General features: G+C 41.9%; 1 protein-coding gene across 4 annotated transcripts in view; it reads right to left on the bottom strand.

Moving 5' to 3' along the window:
* Window positions 1–13,428, bottom strand: part of LOC144604390 (nuclear receptor coactivator 3-like) — a 179,809-nt gene extending 166,381 nt beyond the window's left edge. For all 4 annotated transcript variants that reach the window (XM_078418738.1, XM_078418739.1, XM_078418740.1 and 1 more), the window contains exon 1: window positions 13,326–13,428. The gene's annotated coding sequence lies outside the window, so the exon portion shown is untranslated. The remainder of the gene's footprint in view (window positions 1–13,325) is intronic.
* Between the last annotated feature and the right edge of the window lie 4,028 nt (window positions 13,429–17,456).

Below are 17,456 nucleotides of genomic sequence, written 5' to 3'. Positions count from 1 at the left end.
GCATTGACAGTTTTCACAAGTGTGGAGTCTAATTTATTTATAATTACAATTTTGCACTAATTTTAATTTGCTTTATTCAACGTCCTCCCTTATTTCACTCGCCCTATATTTTGCCCTTTCACTTTATTTTGTTTTAATTGTATGTAGAATTTATTTTCATTTACTTCTAAATTTACAATATTTGATTGGTTCAAGAAAAATGCTATTATTTGACCTGTTCTGACAAGCCCCGCATCCCTAGAGGAGCTTCAAAACGTTCTCTAACAACTTTAAATTGCCACAAAACTGAAAACTCTAAGCAGCTGCAAGCATGGCTAATGGTAAGTATCACATCGACACCATCGACTCAGATTTTATGGCTTTTACTTTCAAGTAGATAGATTATGGTAAAAATCCATATGGTCTCAGTCAAAGTAAACCACAATGAAATGTAATAATTAATACAATGGCATGCTTTGCAATTTGGAACACAGAAAGTGCAGTAGTTGAGAGTTTACACTGTTTAATGGAACTACTTGAAAAACAAAAAAGCAAACTGGAACTAAAATCAGAAAAAAATGCCAGAAAGTCTCAGCAGATCAGACAGCTTCTGTGGAAAGACAAAGTTAAACATTTCAGATCAAAAAAGTTTCATCAGAACCAGAGAACGAAGAAAACAACTTAATTTATAGTTGTAGGGTTGGAAGCAGAGGGAGGATATGACAAAAAGGAACAAATCAGGCTGCACTATTGAAAAATAAGTGAGCTAATTTTACAGACAGACAACACACAGCAGAACTAGTCAATTCTGGATTTATTTAGAGATACATGATGGAAACACGCCGTTTGGTCCACCGAATCCATGCCAACCAGCGATCACCCCCATACACTGGCATTATCCCACACACTGGGGACAATTTACAATTTTTACCAAAGCCAATTAACCTACAAACCTGTACATCTTGAGTGTGAGATAAAACCAGAGCACACAGATAAAACCCACGTGGTCACAGGGCGAATTTACAAACTCTGTACATACAGCGGCGCAGTCAGGATTGATCCCGGGTCTCTGACGCTGTCAGGCAGCAACTCTACCATGGCGACACTGTGCCACCTTAAAAACATGAAATCAAATTTCCCGAAAATGTAACATTGAGTTGCAAAAACTGAACATGCCCAAACAGAAGTTGAGATAGCATGATCCAGAAAGTGAAAAGAGGGATGAACCATTTGAAAAGCTTTGAGAGATTGGCTATGGCTCAAACCAACTCCTGCCTCAGCAATGACTTGAATTTGCTTCGATTTTCCTATCACCACAACAAGTCAACAGCAGATGCAATTTCACTGGCTGTACATTCTGCTCTGGACCATTTGGATAACAGGAACACATCTGTTAGGCTGCTGCTCATCAACTACAACTTGGGGTTCAACACAATTATCCCCAAGTTCCACGACCTGTGCCTTGATCTTCCTTTGCAATTGGATCCTTGGCTTCCTCATCAGCAGACCTCAATCAGTGCAAACCAGGAATATCATCTCCACACTGACCATCAGCACAAGTGCATCTCAGGGCTGTGCGCTTATCCCTTTACTTTCTTTACATCCATCATTGTGTGGCTAAACACAGCTGCAATGCCATCTACAAATTCTCTGTTAGCTGAATGACAGGTGGTTTCAGTCAGTATCAGGAGATGGGAACAAATGTGAACATTCTCATGCAAATGGAAACAAAACCCAGGAACCAATCATTGACTTCAGAGGGAGGGAATGTCAGGGGGCCATGTGCTAATTTTTATTGGTGTGTACATGGTGGAGACATGTAGGAAATTCCAACACAGGGTTTACATCTTAGATGATCTGTACTGGGACTAGCACATTCTTTGGAATCACAAAGATGGTAGCCAACACCACTACTTTCTTTGAACAGATTCAGCAGGACACCGAATACGCCAAACTTCTATAGATGCATTGATGAAACAATCCTGACTGGTTGCATCATGGCCTGATACAGTAGTTCCAACACACGGGAAGAGGCTGCAGAGGTTGAGTCTCTTTTCCAGGAAGAAAGGAATAACTTAGACCATAAAGGTACCTTTTGCAGTTGTAAAAACAATCGTTCATCAGTGGTACAAGTGAACTGATTAAAACCAGGGAACTGATATCTGAAGAGCCAAAGGGCACTAGAGGTGTCACAGATGCAAGTGGAACGGAGAAAAGGTGCGGTCATTAAGAAATAGGTTTGGTGCTGCAAGAGCAGTGATGAGCACACAATGGGTCAGTCAAGATAATCCCCCAAGAGACAGAAGCACCTGCATTCAGCCTGAAGGCAAGACCCTCAGCATTCCATTTGCCGCCATTTTAATTCACCAGCCCACTCCCACAGACATTTTGGACTGTTTATTTTTTTCATTTTGATATACGTGTAAACAGGCCCTTCAGCCCACCAAGTCCGCACCGACCAGCGATCCCCGCACATTGACACTATCCTACACACACTAGGGACAACTTACAATTTTACCAAGTCAATTAACCTACAAACCTGTATGATTTGGGAGTGTGGGAGGAAACTGGTGCTCCCAGGGAAAATCCACGCAAGTCACCGGGAGAACGTACAAACTCCATACAGACAAGCAACTGTAGTCAAGATCGAATCCAGGTCTCCGGCACTGTAAGGTAGCAACTCTACCATTGCGTCTCCCTGTTGCAACCAGCCCCAACGAAAGTTTGAGGAAACACAACTCATGTATTTTCTCTTCATATTTGGTACTCCAGGTAATTGAATTCTGCAACTTCAGGCAATTCACTTTCTCTATTTTGTGGTCAGTTTTGCTGTTCATTGTCCATGTATAATATTGGTTCCGGATTTTTCTTTTGCCATTAGCGCAGCGAGACCGTCATGATTTTTCCATGAAGCTCTACATTTCGGATTTTTACATGCCTTTTCCCCCCTTCAACTGAGGGACTATCTGCAGCTCATTCCCAGAGCAAAACTTCCTCTCTATTTCACTCTCTCTACAACTTAAGTAGTTTCTAACTTTTTCCAGTTCTGACAAAATCTTCAAGCCAAAACATTGAGTCTGTTTTTCTTTCCATTGATGCTGCCTGATCTGTGGAGTGTTTCCAGCATTTTCTGTTTTTATTAATTAAATTATTTTCCTACTCTGAACTCAACTTAAAAAGTTTCAGAAAAAAAATCTACAACAAACAAGAACCTCCAAATACCAGTTCTTTTTAAAACTAAACTTTAAATTCTAAAATTGCTTGCAATGGAAGGCCCAAAATTAATTTGAAATGTGACTACTATGAGGAATTGTGCCATAAGCAATTGATCATGTTTTTTTCCCCACTTTCAGCCAAAACATTAACAACTTGCATTTATTGTGCAGCATTATTAAATCAAAATTTGATATCAAGCTGCAGAAAAATACAAGCTAAAGCTACCAAGGTAGGTTTTAATAAATAAATTACCTTAAAAAGGACAAATGTGGTAGTATTTAGATTCCTAGCAGATGAATATGTTGGAGATACATTGGGTGAAGGAGATTGGTTTGGTGGGGATTGTCATAGGGCAGGAAATAAGTTTGCTTGGAAGCAAATTTAATAAGAATATAGGGAAAACTGGAGGAAAATCCTGTGCATGAGCTCGTGAATTTTACTGCATCACGTTCTTGATATGGAATTTAAAGGCTGCCAACATGCAGCTTTTACATACACTTGGAAGTTGCAGCATGAAGAATGGGACACCATTTGCTGTTTGCTCAGTCTCCTGGTCTACTCTGTATCCATGACTGCGTAGCCAGCCAGGCATCAATGCCATCTTTAAATTCACAACCATATCACCATTGTTGGACGAATAATGGGTAATGATGAATCAGAGTACAGGAGGAGATTGATGATCTGATTGAATGATGCCAGAACAACAATCTTGCTCCCAATGTTACCAAGACCAAGGAGCCAATTGCTGACTTCAGGAAAAGAAACCTGGGATCCATGAACCTGTCTTCATCAACAGGACGACAGTGGAGGGAGTAAACAGCTTCAAGATCCTGGGCATATTCAGCTCCAAGATCTATCCTAGGACCAGCAAATAGATGCAATCATAAAGAAACCTCATTACGCCTTGACTTCCTCAGAAGATAATCTATCAACTTCTATAGATGCATGGTAGAAAGCATACTGATTGATTACATTATGGCCTGGTTTGGTAACTCAAACTCCCAGGAACAAAGGAGGCTGCAGAAAGTGTGAGACAGTGACAGTCCATCAAGGGTACTGATCTCCCCACCAAGTATCTCCAAGAGGCACTGCCACATAGAGGTAGCTAATATAATCAAAGACCCACACCATCCTGGCCATGCTCATCTCACTACTCCCATTGGGAAGGTGGTACAGGAGCCTGAGAACAGTAACCTCCAGGTTAAAGAACAGCTTCGTCCCAGCAGCCTTCGGGGCCCTGAACACCGCCCAACATTAACCACAACCCTACCTCAGCAACTATGGTCCACTATGAAGTTTGTTTTGGTTGCACCACATACTTTGGTTTTGTACTATTCTGGTCCAGTTACTTAGTATTACTGATTATTACTTTATTGTATTATTAATTATTGCATACTTGTTTGTAGTGTTTTTGCATTAATGGGCCTATAAAGCTGCAGCAAGAATTTCATTGTTCTTTTGCTGAGACATATGAAAATTAGACTCTCTTTAGATATTTATAGTTGCAGAATTACTTGAGTACAATGGCTTTGGGCAATCCAAATGCACAGCATTGCAATGGAATAAAGTCACTTCTTGGATAATGCCCAACACCAATTCTAGAGCATTAGAGCAGGGCAAAAGGAAGACATTCAAAAAGAGCTGTAAAATATACATTGACCATGGGAATAATCAGTATTTTTCTGGGCTAAGTGTTTTGGACAGATTGGATTTGTTTTACAAAGAAATTAAACAATCTATTTCTAGGACCCATCATCAAGCCAAACTTGCTTCCAAGCCAACTACAGCAATGTTAAATTGCTTCATAGGTGAAAGGCGCAAAGACAAGGAGCAGAATGAAGAAGAGGGAGTGGGAGCAAAAATGAAGGAAGAAATAGCTATCTGTTTGAATTGTTCCATAAATAGTGAAATTTATCACTGCCATATCGTAAAGAGTTTTCTAAAGAACATAATTGAATCTCAGCTATTCTTATTTCACTTCTTTTCAAACTTAATCCTGTTCTGATAAATAAGACCAATATTCATGCACTTCAAGGAATGATAATCAACATAAATAAATTAAATTGCTTTTTGCTATTTGGCAAAATTTGGCAGATTAAATCATTTAGTAGTTTCTGCAGCAGAGAATACCCTCGTCATGTTTTTTAAATATGCATCAGCCCCACCCTATACATTCAATCCCAATTTTGCTGAAGCAGCACTTTTCCCACACAATTATAGACAATAGACAATAGGTGCAGGAGTAGGCCATTCGGTCCTTTGAGCCAGAACCACCATTCAATGTGATCATGGCTGATCATTCTCAATCAGTACCCCGTTCCTGCCTTCTCCCCATACTCCCTGACTCCGCTATCCTTAAGAGCTCTATCTAGCTCTCTTGAATACATTCAGAGAATTGGCCTCCACTGCCTACTGAGGCAGAGAATTCCACAGATTTACAACCCTGACTGAAAACGTTTTTCCTCATCTCCGTTCTAAATGGCCTACCCCTTATTCTTAAACTGTGGCCCCTGGTTCTGGACTCCCCCAACATTGGGAACATGTTTCCTGCCTCTAACATGTCCAACCCCTTAATAATCTTATATGTTTCGATAAGATCTCCTCTCATCCTTCTAAATTCCAGCGCATACAAGCCTAGTCGCTCCAGTCTTTCAACATATGACAGTCCCGCCATTCCGAGAATTAACCTAGTAAACCTACGCTGCACGCCCTCAATAGCAAGAATATCCTTCCTCATAAATTTAGAGACCAAAACTGCACACAGTACTCCAGGTGCGGTCTCACTAGGGCCCTGTACAACTGCAGAAGGACCTCTTTGCTCCGACACTCAACTCCTCTTGTTATGAAGGCCAACATTCCATTGGCTTTCTTCACTGCCTGCTGTACCTGCATGCTTCCTTTCATTGACTGATGCACCAGGACACCCAGATCTCGTTTTACGTCCCCTTTTTCTAACTGACACCATTCAGATAATAATCTGCCTTCCTATTCTTACCACCAAAGTGGATAACCTCACACTTATCCACATTAAACTGCATCTGCCATGCATCCGCCCACTCACACAACCTGTCCAAGTCACCCTGCAACCTCATAGCATCTTCCTCACAGTTCACACTGCCACCCAGCTTTGTGTCATCTGCAAATTTGCTAATGGTACTTTTAATCCCTTCATCCAAGTCATTAATGTATATTGTAAATAGCTGCGGTCCCAGCACCGAGCCTTGCCGTACCACACTAGTTACTGCCTGCCATTCTGAAAGGGACCCATTTATCCCCACTCTTTGCTTTCTGTCTGTCAACCAATTTTCTATCCATGTCAGTACTCTACCCCCAATACCATGTGCTCTAATTTTGCCCACTAATCTCCTATGTGGGACCTTGTTGAAGGCTTTCTGAAAGTCGAGATACTCTCCCCTGTCAATTTTCCTAGTTACATCCTCAAAAAATTCCAGAAGATTAGTCAAGCATGATTTCCCCTTCGTAAACCCATGCGGACTCGGAACGATCCTGTTACTGCTATCCAAATGCTCCGCAATTTCGTCTTTTATAATTGACTCCAGCATCTTCCCCACCACTGATGTCAGACTAACTGGTCTATAATTTCCCATTTTCTCTCTCCCTGCTTTCTTAAAAAGTGGGATAACATTAGCTACCCTCCAATCCACAGGAACTGATCCTGAATCTATAGAACATTGGAAAATGATTACCAATGCGTTCACAATTTCTAGAGCCAACTCCTTAAGTACCCTGGGATGCAGACCATCAGGCCCTGGGGATTTATCAGCCTTCAGTCCCATCAGTCTACCCAACACCATTTCCTGCCTAATGTGGATTTCCTTCAGTTCCTCCATCACCCTAGGATCTCTGGCCACTAGAACATCTGAGAGGTTTTTTTGTATCTTCCTTAGTGAAGACAGATCCAAAGTACTGGTTCAACTCGTCTGCCATTTCCTTGTTCCCCATAATAAATTCCCCTGCTTCTGTCTTCAAGGGACCCACATTTGCCTTGACTATTTTTTTCCTCTTCACATACCAAAAAAGCTTTAACTATCCTCCTTTATATTATTGGCTAGCTTACCCTCGTACCTCATCTTTTCTCCCCCTATTGCCTGTAAATTTTCTTTACACAGTCAGCTATTTACACAGCTAAGCAGATTAAATATTTGCTCACCAAGCCCTACAATGACCTATGGTGAGCTCGAACACTGACAAAATACTACATATCTAACATCAGCATGCATCTCATTATCTGATCCAAAGCCAGATAACTGATTCGATGATCTACATTTTAAAAATCTCTGCCTACAAAATGAAATGCAATTATTCCACAGCACAGTATTTAGCCTCATTAGATGCTTTTACTGTCCTGACTACATAAACAATCTACTGAACCTTTTTTACCTCCGTCACAGACACGACATGTTCAAACGTACAATTCCAAAAATATATGCATACTTCCAATGAATCTCTTTTTTCCCCTCACCATTTTATATTTATGCCTTAATAGTGCAAACTCAGCATGTAATATGATCTCCCAATTTAAAAAACAACTGCAGCTTGGGAATAAATTGGCAAGATGTGAACCAAATTGTTACTACTGGGGAGACATGGAACAACATTAACTCCAGCTTAAAGACCCTTCCCTTTGAGTAGGAACTCTAATGTAAAAAATACACAAAACTCAAAATATTACAAAAATGGGTTACATTTAAATTGGCAACCATAATCTAAAATTAATTCATCGTCGGATACATTGAAATGCACCTCATTGGACCAGACAGTTTGAATTGAACATTCTTGGAGGCATCTCCATGAAACAGCACAACTTTTGAACTGGAAAGTATAATTCATATTGATGAAAACATACCCTTAAACTGTTCCATTCAAATAACACACATGTACATATTTTCCATTACATTTCTGCATGTGGTTTTAAGCTAGAACGGAAATTCCCAATTTGGAGGGAGAGGGAAAAGTAGCTCTTAAAACATATGCTGCAAACTACTAGATATTACAATCTAGAATAAACTGCTCGCAAAGTTGACAGAAGTAGATTTGTTAAAAACTTTTAGGATTTGAGTAGATATTTGAAAAGGAGACATTTACAAGGCTGCGGTGAAAGAAGTGGATGGTTCTTTAAAAAACCCCACAAAAGAGAAATGGGTTAAATGGCTTAATTGTTTGTAATAGAGCACTGTGATTCCAAGCACTTTTCGACCAATAGCCTTTGTTTCAGGAACTTATTCTCATTTTCTTAATATGGTCACATAAATAATGATTAGTTGTCCAGTGAACTATCAAAATGTGTTTGTTATATTTTCAAATTCAGTGTGGCTAATCCAAAAGAATTCAAATTGCCCAGCAATCTGCAAACGGATTTCAGCATGTGAAGCAAGTTTTTTTTGGTTTTTTTCAAATTAGTATTATAAAACTCAGAGCAAACTAACGTTGAAAACTAGGTAAAGACAAGGAACTGCGGATGCTGGTTTACCAAAAAAAAAGACACAAAGAGCAGGAATAACTCAACACGTCAGGCAGCATGGATAGGTGATGTTTTATGTTGGGACCCTTCTTTAGACTGATTGAGAGCAAGCTGGAAGAAAGGAGGGGCAGGGCAAATCATGGCAGGTGGACACAGGCGAGGGGGGGGGAAGGTTGATAGACAGGTGGTTGAACAAAGGCCAGAGGTTGAAAAAAGAGAAGATGAGGCACAAAAGGTTCGAAGAGTTGCGAATTGTGAAGCAAGAGAAAGGAATGCAAGTGGAGGGGGCGAGGAAAAATAGGTGCAAATCCAGGTGTAGCACAAGGGAGAGAGTATGGGGAAGAAAGAGGGGTGTGGTGGAGAAATGGGTGGTTAGAGGTTACCAAAAATTGAAGGATTTAATTTTCATACCATTGAGTTGTAAGCTCTGAAGCAGAATACAAAGTGCCGTGCCTTCAGTTTACATGTGGCCTCACTCTGAAGCAGCCCAAGACAGAAATGTCAATATGCGAATGAGAAGTGCAGCTAAAATGGTTAGCAACCGGGAGATCAGAGAAGCCTTGGTGGACCAAGCGCGGGTGTTCGGCAAAGCAGTCACGGAGTCTACGCTTGATTTTGATGTACAGGAGGCCACATAGGAAACACCAGATGTAGTAGATGAGGTTAGAGGACCACGTAAACCTCTGTCTCACATGGAAGGACTGCAGGGATTCCTCGATTGGGGTGGAGGAGATATAGGCACAGGTGTTACATTTTCAGTGGTTGCAGGGTTAGGTTCCTGGGGAGGGGCTGGTTTGAGTGGGAAAGGAAAACTGAAACATTGAAAATTATGCTCTACAGAATATATGATACAGCATTAGTGCAAAACATTCACCACAGATTATTTGCTGCGTATACACTAAATATGGCTTAGATTCATTACCTAGTAAATTACATTTCTTCCTGTACCTGCTAGAACACTGCAGGGACTGTTGCATTCGTGCATAATCTGTTATATTAAGACAACCATTTCACAGACTCACAATTATTTTAAATGTCAGGAACATTGCATATGTGTGAAGCAGCCTAAGTGACGAGACATGAGAAAATAGTTCACAAAATGGGGCAAAGGAGAGAATTAATATTCACCAAATGCTTTTAACATTGGAGCAAATAAAATATTATAACTAAATGCCACTTGCTTAATAGATACAATACTGTGCCAAATTAAAATCTGGATCAAGTTCTTTGGTGAAATGCCAATGCTTCGTCAGGTTAAAATACACAGCAAACAATTCAATAAAACCCAATATTTAGTCATATGATAAGCATCAAGTTTTAATAATGCTGATTCAAATCAAAATTAAAACTTTTATACAAATAAAGAAATAACAGTTCCTAATGCAGTATTGTTAAAAGTACACATTAATTTTCACTCTAAAAACAAATGCACAATACATCAATATTCACTGATGTGAACATCCTATCCTATGCAAAAAAGCAGAGTAATCACTTGCATAAATATGACAAAATGAAAAGACAGAAACCATCAATAATATTTTTCAGCGTCCTCGATGCTGTAGATATTGTAGCCCTGGTACTTTTCCCTAACCACCTCTGATTGTAAATGTAATCAAACTAAATACAATGCGAGGTCATCTAAAACTGTTACTATAACAACATCCTTGACTGTTACAGCTCGACATAACAATTGTGCGTAGACAGTTGCTGTGCTGAAGTGACAGGAAAATCTGACATCCACCTTCTTAATCTGCACACAAATAACTACCAGCTGTTCAAAACAAAATGCAGTCAGGTCAGTCTTGAAGAACTCTTGCAAAATTCTAGCAGTCACTATAAAAACACACACCCATACCTTCTTGTGTACTAACCACAACAGTAAGATCAAAGATTCAACTAAAACATTTTTTATAAATGTGGCCCTTAATTGATTTACCTATGCCTGAAACATGGAAACAATGTCATTCTTTCTGTTGCAAATGTTAAAACACTAATACAGCATGATATTTTTCAGCTTTGGAAAGTCAGAAGGGATGGGAACTGGTTCCAATCAAGGTCAGGCTAGTATTGCAGTACATGTTTTGGGTACCTCTTGGCAGGCATATTTCACTGGCATTAACAAACCTACTTGTATATTTGTCCACATCTGAATCTACATTTTTCTCTACATGTCTCCTCACTACTTAACATGAAGCAAACAATGGAAATTATCACAATTATCCACGGTCATTCATATAGGCTTACATTCCAAAAAAGTAAAATAGTTTAGTACCTTTTCCAAAAAACAGCTGGTCAAATTAGAAAGGCTTAATATCAAGTAAATAAAGCGGGCCATTGCACAAATAAATCCCATAACCTCCAAAAATATGCACCTTGATATGCGCAAAGTATCTGAGTAAGAGCAAGATGTGGATGTCACATCCATCAGTACTTCAACAGCTGTCTATCAACACATACACCAATGATAACTGCTTATGAAAAACAAGCCAATAGGCAAAGTCCCTCAACCCACTCTCAGCAGATTCAACAACACAAAAGCCTATCCTACTGCTGTCTGCACATCCACAATTAGAAGCAAGCCTGATCAAGGTGCATGTCGAATTATGCACAAAGTGCAGATATCACCAGTTTAAAATTTTAAAATTGAGAACTAAAACATCTGCCAGAGATTACAGCCTATTGCATCCATATGTCAGAACTTAGTTCTCCCCCCCACCCCTGTTTCAATTAGCAGACAAATGATAATGTTTATGACCTCCTGAGCAAATCTCCCAAAATTAACAAATTAAGCTATATATTTTTTTACATATGTACTTCAGGTAGTGCAAAGTGTTTCTTCAATAGCGCAGACATTATATTTCTTCATACTCATTTTTTACAATGACTTTTAAGTCGTCTCTACATGCTAATATTCTAAACATACAAAATAATTATCAAAATTCTCAGTGATTAAAAAATTCAGTTTTTGGCTACTCCAGACACAGCTATAAATATTCTACTTCTCAACACTGACATCTTAATCTCAATTGTCAGCTAATCCAAGGACAACATTCAATATTGTTTTACTGTAAGGAAAATACTAGTACTATCCTCATAAAACAACAAATGGAGAAAAGCAAAAATACAGCAATAAGCAGAAACTGAAAGACCTTGGAGATTCTCTGGGATCTGCGTTGACAAATGAAAAGTATAAATAGAAATTACATTTCAATAATTGACTCCATTCATAAGCATGTGTACATGCACCACATCTGGCTTCCTTTCTGCAAAGAGTTAATGGTCACATTGTATCATTTAAGAACACATTAAGTCCAATTCCTGGTCCGTTCTAGGATGAGCAATGTCAGTCAGAACAGAATTTGATTGCTTGCAGCAATCAGTGCCAAAACGCAATGATCAAAAACAGGATGCCCGATCTAACAGATTTATAAAAAAATCCAAAGCACATGTAGACTATTGCACTCATAGACCAACGCCACCCTTGCTCCTTCACAATCAATGCCCTTACATGATTGCTGAAGTATAGCAAACATACAATGATCTGTGCCTTACCTATTAAATGCTGAATATATACGATGATGTGTTGTTATTTTAAATTTCTATGTATTTTTAAACAGTTTGAGCATTTCAGTTGATCTAAAAAGATCAGCTGCCTCTCGATGCCTTTCCCTTTCGCAGCATGGCAGTTTCCATGTTTTGTGCAGCTCACAGTACATTGTAATTCGCGTGTTAGTTTAACGTGAGGATGACAAAATACATCTTTGTTTAACGCTTTTGTCTCCTTTTTTCCCTCCCTAGCTGTCAGAAACGCGAGTCATTTTTGCCAGCAATTACAAGATAGTCTTCCAAGCCTTACCGTCCTCACGCCTGCAGACCAGCAGAACAACCTAGGAGGCATCCTGCGCTTTTCCTCCCCCTCCCCATGTTGTTATTGTTGTTTGAACGCTACATATAAGCGCAATTAAGATTCACGCCGAAACTGTAATTAAAATCCCTCCCAAAGCCCAAACCAACGTGACAGGGACGGCAATGCCATGGCGACCGCTTGATGAGCACCAATGCGAGCCCGGGCTGGGGCTGGGGCGGGCGGGCAGGGGTGAGAAAGCCAATGGGCGAGGGTCGGGGATGGGCATTCGTTCCCAACTTCAGTCCCAGTAATTAAGTTGTCTCGAACCCATGATCTTTACAGGTTTTAATTTGTTTAAAATGTAAAAGCGGTGACTTGCTTTCCTCGCCGTGGTCTTCCCCTCGAGGGAAAGAGAGAGAGCGGCCGGAGGGGGGGGGGAGTTGGGCAGGAGGGCCCCGCCGGCCGACCGACCTTCAGTGGGGGCGGGAGATGGCGGCAGCCCCCTCCCCCCTCCTCCCCATTCAAGCCCGCCCCGACTAACAGGTTGGTGTGAGGGGCCACGCGTGTAACTTGGGGCCGGGGAGGAGAGGGGAGGGGAGGTCGGCGGCCTCGGGGAGGTGGAGGAGCGGGAAAGAAGCAGCGGCTCCTCCACAAAGAGCAGGCGGCGGAGAGAGGGAGAGAGAGAGAGGGTTAACCCGCCCGGCCTCCAACCTCCTGCCCGCCGCCCGGCCTCCAACCTCCTCTCCTCTTCCCCCTCCCCCCCCTCCCCTCCTCCTCCACGCGGCCTTCGCGCCCACTTACCAGCGCGGGCTGTTAGTCGGAGAAACCGTACAGTATCCTGACCTTCGTTTGCCGAAATAAGCCGAGCCAAAGCGCCGCCATGTTGCTCCTTGTTTATTTAAATCTCGAACACTCCCACAGCAGGCGGCCCACCGCGCGTGCGCGCCGGCGCCCCGCCCGCGGTGCAGCCTGGGAGTTGTAGTCCCACTTTGCCGGCTCAGGTGCGCAGGTGGTCCCGCACTGCCATCAGGTCGAGGTGGTCACAACCGCGGGGGGGGGGATCGTAGACCAAGACATTGCATTGTCTGTAACATGAATTGCGAGGAGTGGACTGCAGTTCGACTACTGTAAATAAAAGCGTGAACGTGCATGGTTAAAGGAAGTATTTTAAAAATAGAAAAGGTGGGTGTGTAGCTTTCATGACAACCTAATTATTTTGGATTCTGGAGGTTTCAATGGCAGATGACTAAGTGCATTCAATGTATAGGCTGGGGATACATGATTGCATCACACTACTATCCAATGGGATCCCACTACTGGCCACATCTTCCCATCTCCACCCCTTTCTGCTTTCCACAGAGACTGTTCCTTCCGCAACTCCTTGGTCAACTCATCCCTTCCCACCCCCTCCCCAGTTACTTTCCCCTGCAACCACAGGAGATGCAACACTTGTCCGTTTACCTCCTCCCTCGACTCCATCCAAGGACCCCAATAGTCTTTTTTGGTTCAGTTGTACCTCCTCCAACCTCATCTACTGTATCCACTGTTCCAGGTGTCAACTCCTATACATCGGCAAGACCAAGCGCAGGCTCAGCGATCGTTTCGTTGAACACCTCTGCTCAGTCCGCCTTAACCTATGTGATCTCCTGGTTGCTCCGCACTCCCCCCCCCCCACCCCCCCCCCCCCATATTCCCAATCTGATCTTTCTGTCCTGGACCTCCTCCATTGTCAGAGTGAGGCCCAGCGCAAATTGGAGGAAAAGCACCTCATATTTCACTTTGGCAGCTTACACCCCAGCGGTATGAACATTGAGTTCTCCAACTTCAAATAGCCTGTGCTTTCCTTCTCTCTCCATCCCCTCCCCCTTCTTGTGATAGCATCACATTTGGAAAGTGGTGAAATCATCGGACAAAGTCAGCATGGATTTACCAAAGGCAAATCATGTCTGACGAATCTTATAGAATTTTTCGAGGATGTAACTAGTAGAGTGGATAAGGGAGAACCAGTCGATGTGTTATATCTGGACTTTCAGAAGGCCTTCGACAAGGTCCCACATAGGAGATTGGTATACAAACTTAAAGCACACGGTATTGAGGATTCAGTTTTGAGGTGGATAGAAAATTGGTTGGCGGACAGGAAGCAAAGAGTAGGAATAAACGGGTCCTTTTCGGAATGGCAGGCAGTGACTAGTGGGGTACCGCAAGGCTCAGTGCTGGGACCCCAGTTATTTACAGTGTATATTAATGATTTGGACGAGGGAATTGAATGCAACATCTCTAAGTTTGCGGATGACACGAAGCTGGGTGGCAGTGTTAGCTGCGAGGAGGATGCTAGGAGGCTGCAGAGTGACTTGGATAGATTAGGCGAGTGGGCAAATGCATGGCAGATGCAATATAATGTGGATAAATGTGAGGTTATCCACTTTGGCGGCAAGAACAGGAAAGCAGAGTATTACCTGAATGGTGACCGATTGGGAGAAGGGGAGATGCAACTTGACCTGGGTGTCATGGTGCACCAGTCATTGAAAGCAAGCATGCAGGTGCAGCAGGCAGTGAAGAAAGCGAATGGTATGTTGGCATTCATAGCAAGAGGATTTGAGTTTAGGAGCAGGGAGGTTCTGCTGCAGTTGTACAGGGCCTTGGTGAGACCGCACCTGGAGTATTGTGTGCAGTTTTGGTCTCCTAACCTGAGGAAAGACGTTCTTGCCTTAGAGGGAGTACAGAGAAGGTTCACCAGATTAATCCCTGGGATGGCGGGACTTGCATATGAGGAAAGACTGGATAGACTGGGCTTGTATTCGCTGGAATTTAGAAGACTGAGGGGGGATCTTATAGAAACATATAAAATTCTTAAGGGGTTGGAGAGGCTAGATGCGGGAAGATTGTTCCCGATGTTGGGGGAGTCCAGAACCAGGGGTCACAGCTTAAGGATAAGGGGGAAGTCTTTTAGGACCGAGATGAGAAAACATTTCTTCACACAGAGAGTGGTGAGTCTGTGGAATTCTCTGCCACAGAAGGTAGTTGAGGCCAGTTCATTGGCTATATTTAAGAGGGAGTTAAATGTGGCCCTTTTTGCTAAAGGGATCAGGGGGTATGGAGAGAAGGCAGGTACAGGCTACTGAGCTGGATGATCAGCCATGATCATATTGAATGGTGGTGCAGGCTCGAAGGGCCGAATGGCCTACTCCTGCACCTATTTTCTATGTTCTATGTTTCCCAGTTCTCCCACCAGTCTTACTGTTTCTGACTACATTCGATCTCTGTCCCGCCCACTACCCTGACATCAGGTTGAAGAAGGGTCTCGACCCAAAACATCACCCATTCCTTCTCTCCAGAGATGTTGCCTGTCCCACAGAGTTACTCTAGCATTTTATGTCTACCTTCGGTTTAAACAGCAACTGCAGTTCTTTCTTACACACTACTATGTATCGTCCGCATGTTCCCATCTCCAATTTCCATCAGTCACTGAAAGGAAGCATGCAGGTACAGCAGGCAGTGAAGAAAGCCAATGGAATGTTGGCATTCATAACAAGAGGAGTTGAGTATAGGAGCAAAGAGGTCCTTCTGCAGTTGTACAGGGCCCCAGTGAGACCGCACCTGGAGTACTGTGTGCAGTTTTGGTCTCCAAATTTGAGGAAGGATATTCTTGCTATTGAGGGCGTGCAGCGTAGGTTTACTAGGTTAATTCCCGGAATGGCGGGACTGTCATATGTTGAAAGACTGGAGCGACTAGGTTTGTATACACTGGAATTTAGAAGGATGAGAGGGGATCTTATCGAAACGTATAAGATTATTAAGGGGTTGGACATGTTAGAGGCAGGATACATGTTCCCAATGTTGGGGGAGTCCAGAACCAGGGGCCACAGTTTAAGAATAAGGGGTAGGCCATTTAGAACAGAGATGAGGAAAAACGTTTTTAGTCAGAGAGTGTGAATCTGTGGAATTCTCTGCCTCAGTAGACAGTGGAGGCTAATTCTCTGAATACATTCAAGAGAGAGCTAGATAGAGCTCTTAAGGATAGCGGAGTCAGGGGGTATGGGGAGAAAGCAGGAACGGGGTACTGATTGAGAATGATCAGCCATGATCACATTGAATGGCGGTGCTGGCTCGAAGGGCCGAATGGCCTACTCCTGCACCTATTGTCTATTTATAGATGGAATTGATTTAAAGAGTCACTTTTTTAACAGTTTTCAGTACAGCAAGAGTTACATCGTTTGAACATGACCTTGCCAGCCAATCCAGTTGCAAAAATTAATTACATATCAAGGGCTGTTTGAAGGTTCTTGAAATGTAGTAGTGTCCATGTTGAGAACTAAATTAATGGACCAAAATCAATGTAAATGAGGTAAAACGATTATGTTCTCCCTGATAAAGATAGAACTGTAATGAATTGGTGTAAGAATGGCCATCTAAATAACTGAATAAAAACAGTCAACCCTCACAAACCTGTCTTTTTGTATTTAACTTTCAAGGTCTTTTGTTGAAAATTTCCTCACTAAACTGTGCCTTAGTTTGATTTGTGCATTATTCTTAAGCTATGATAGACACAAAATGCTGGAGTTACTCAGCGGAACAAACAGCATCTCTGGAGAAAAGGAATGGGTGACGTTTTGGGTCAAGAAGCCTTCAGACTGGCATGATTCTATTTAAATAAAAGTTTAGTCATTCATTCAAAATTATAATGTTCAGAAGCTATTTTTGAGTAGATGTGTTCATTTAAATGCACAACGTACAATTGGCAACAGGTATCACAATCATTACAGTTTTGTTTATTCTTGTCAATAAATCTAAAATCCAACAAAATTATTGTACCATAAATAATATTGTATTGATGAAATGTGCCTAGGGTGTTTATAACTGGTAAAAATGCACCATATTTCACTTGTCCCTCAGTAATCAATGCTTTAGTAAGTATTTTGTTGCATGCTTCTA

Source organism: Rhinoraja longicauda, chromosome 22, assembly GCF_053455715.1.
Source record: "Rhinoraja longicauda isolate Sanriku21f chromosome 22, sRhiLon1.1, whole genome shotgun sequence".
In the NCBI taxonomy this organism is placed as follows: Eukaryota; Metazoa; Chordata; class Chondrichthyes; order Rajiformes; family Arhynchobatidae; genus Rhinoraja; species Rhinoraja longicauda.
Note: the sequence above shows the minus strand (reverse complement) of the source record. Positions and strands in the feature narration are given on the sequence as shown.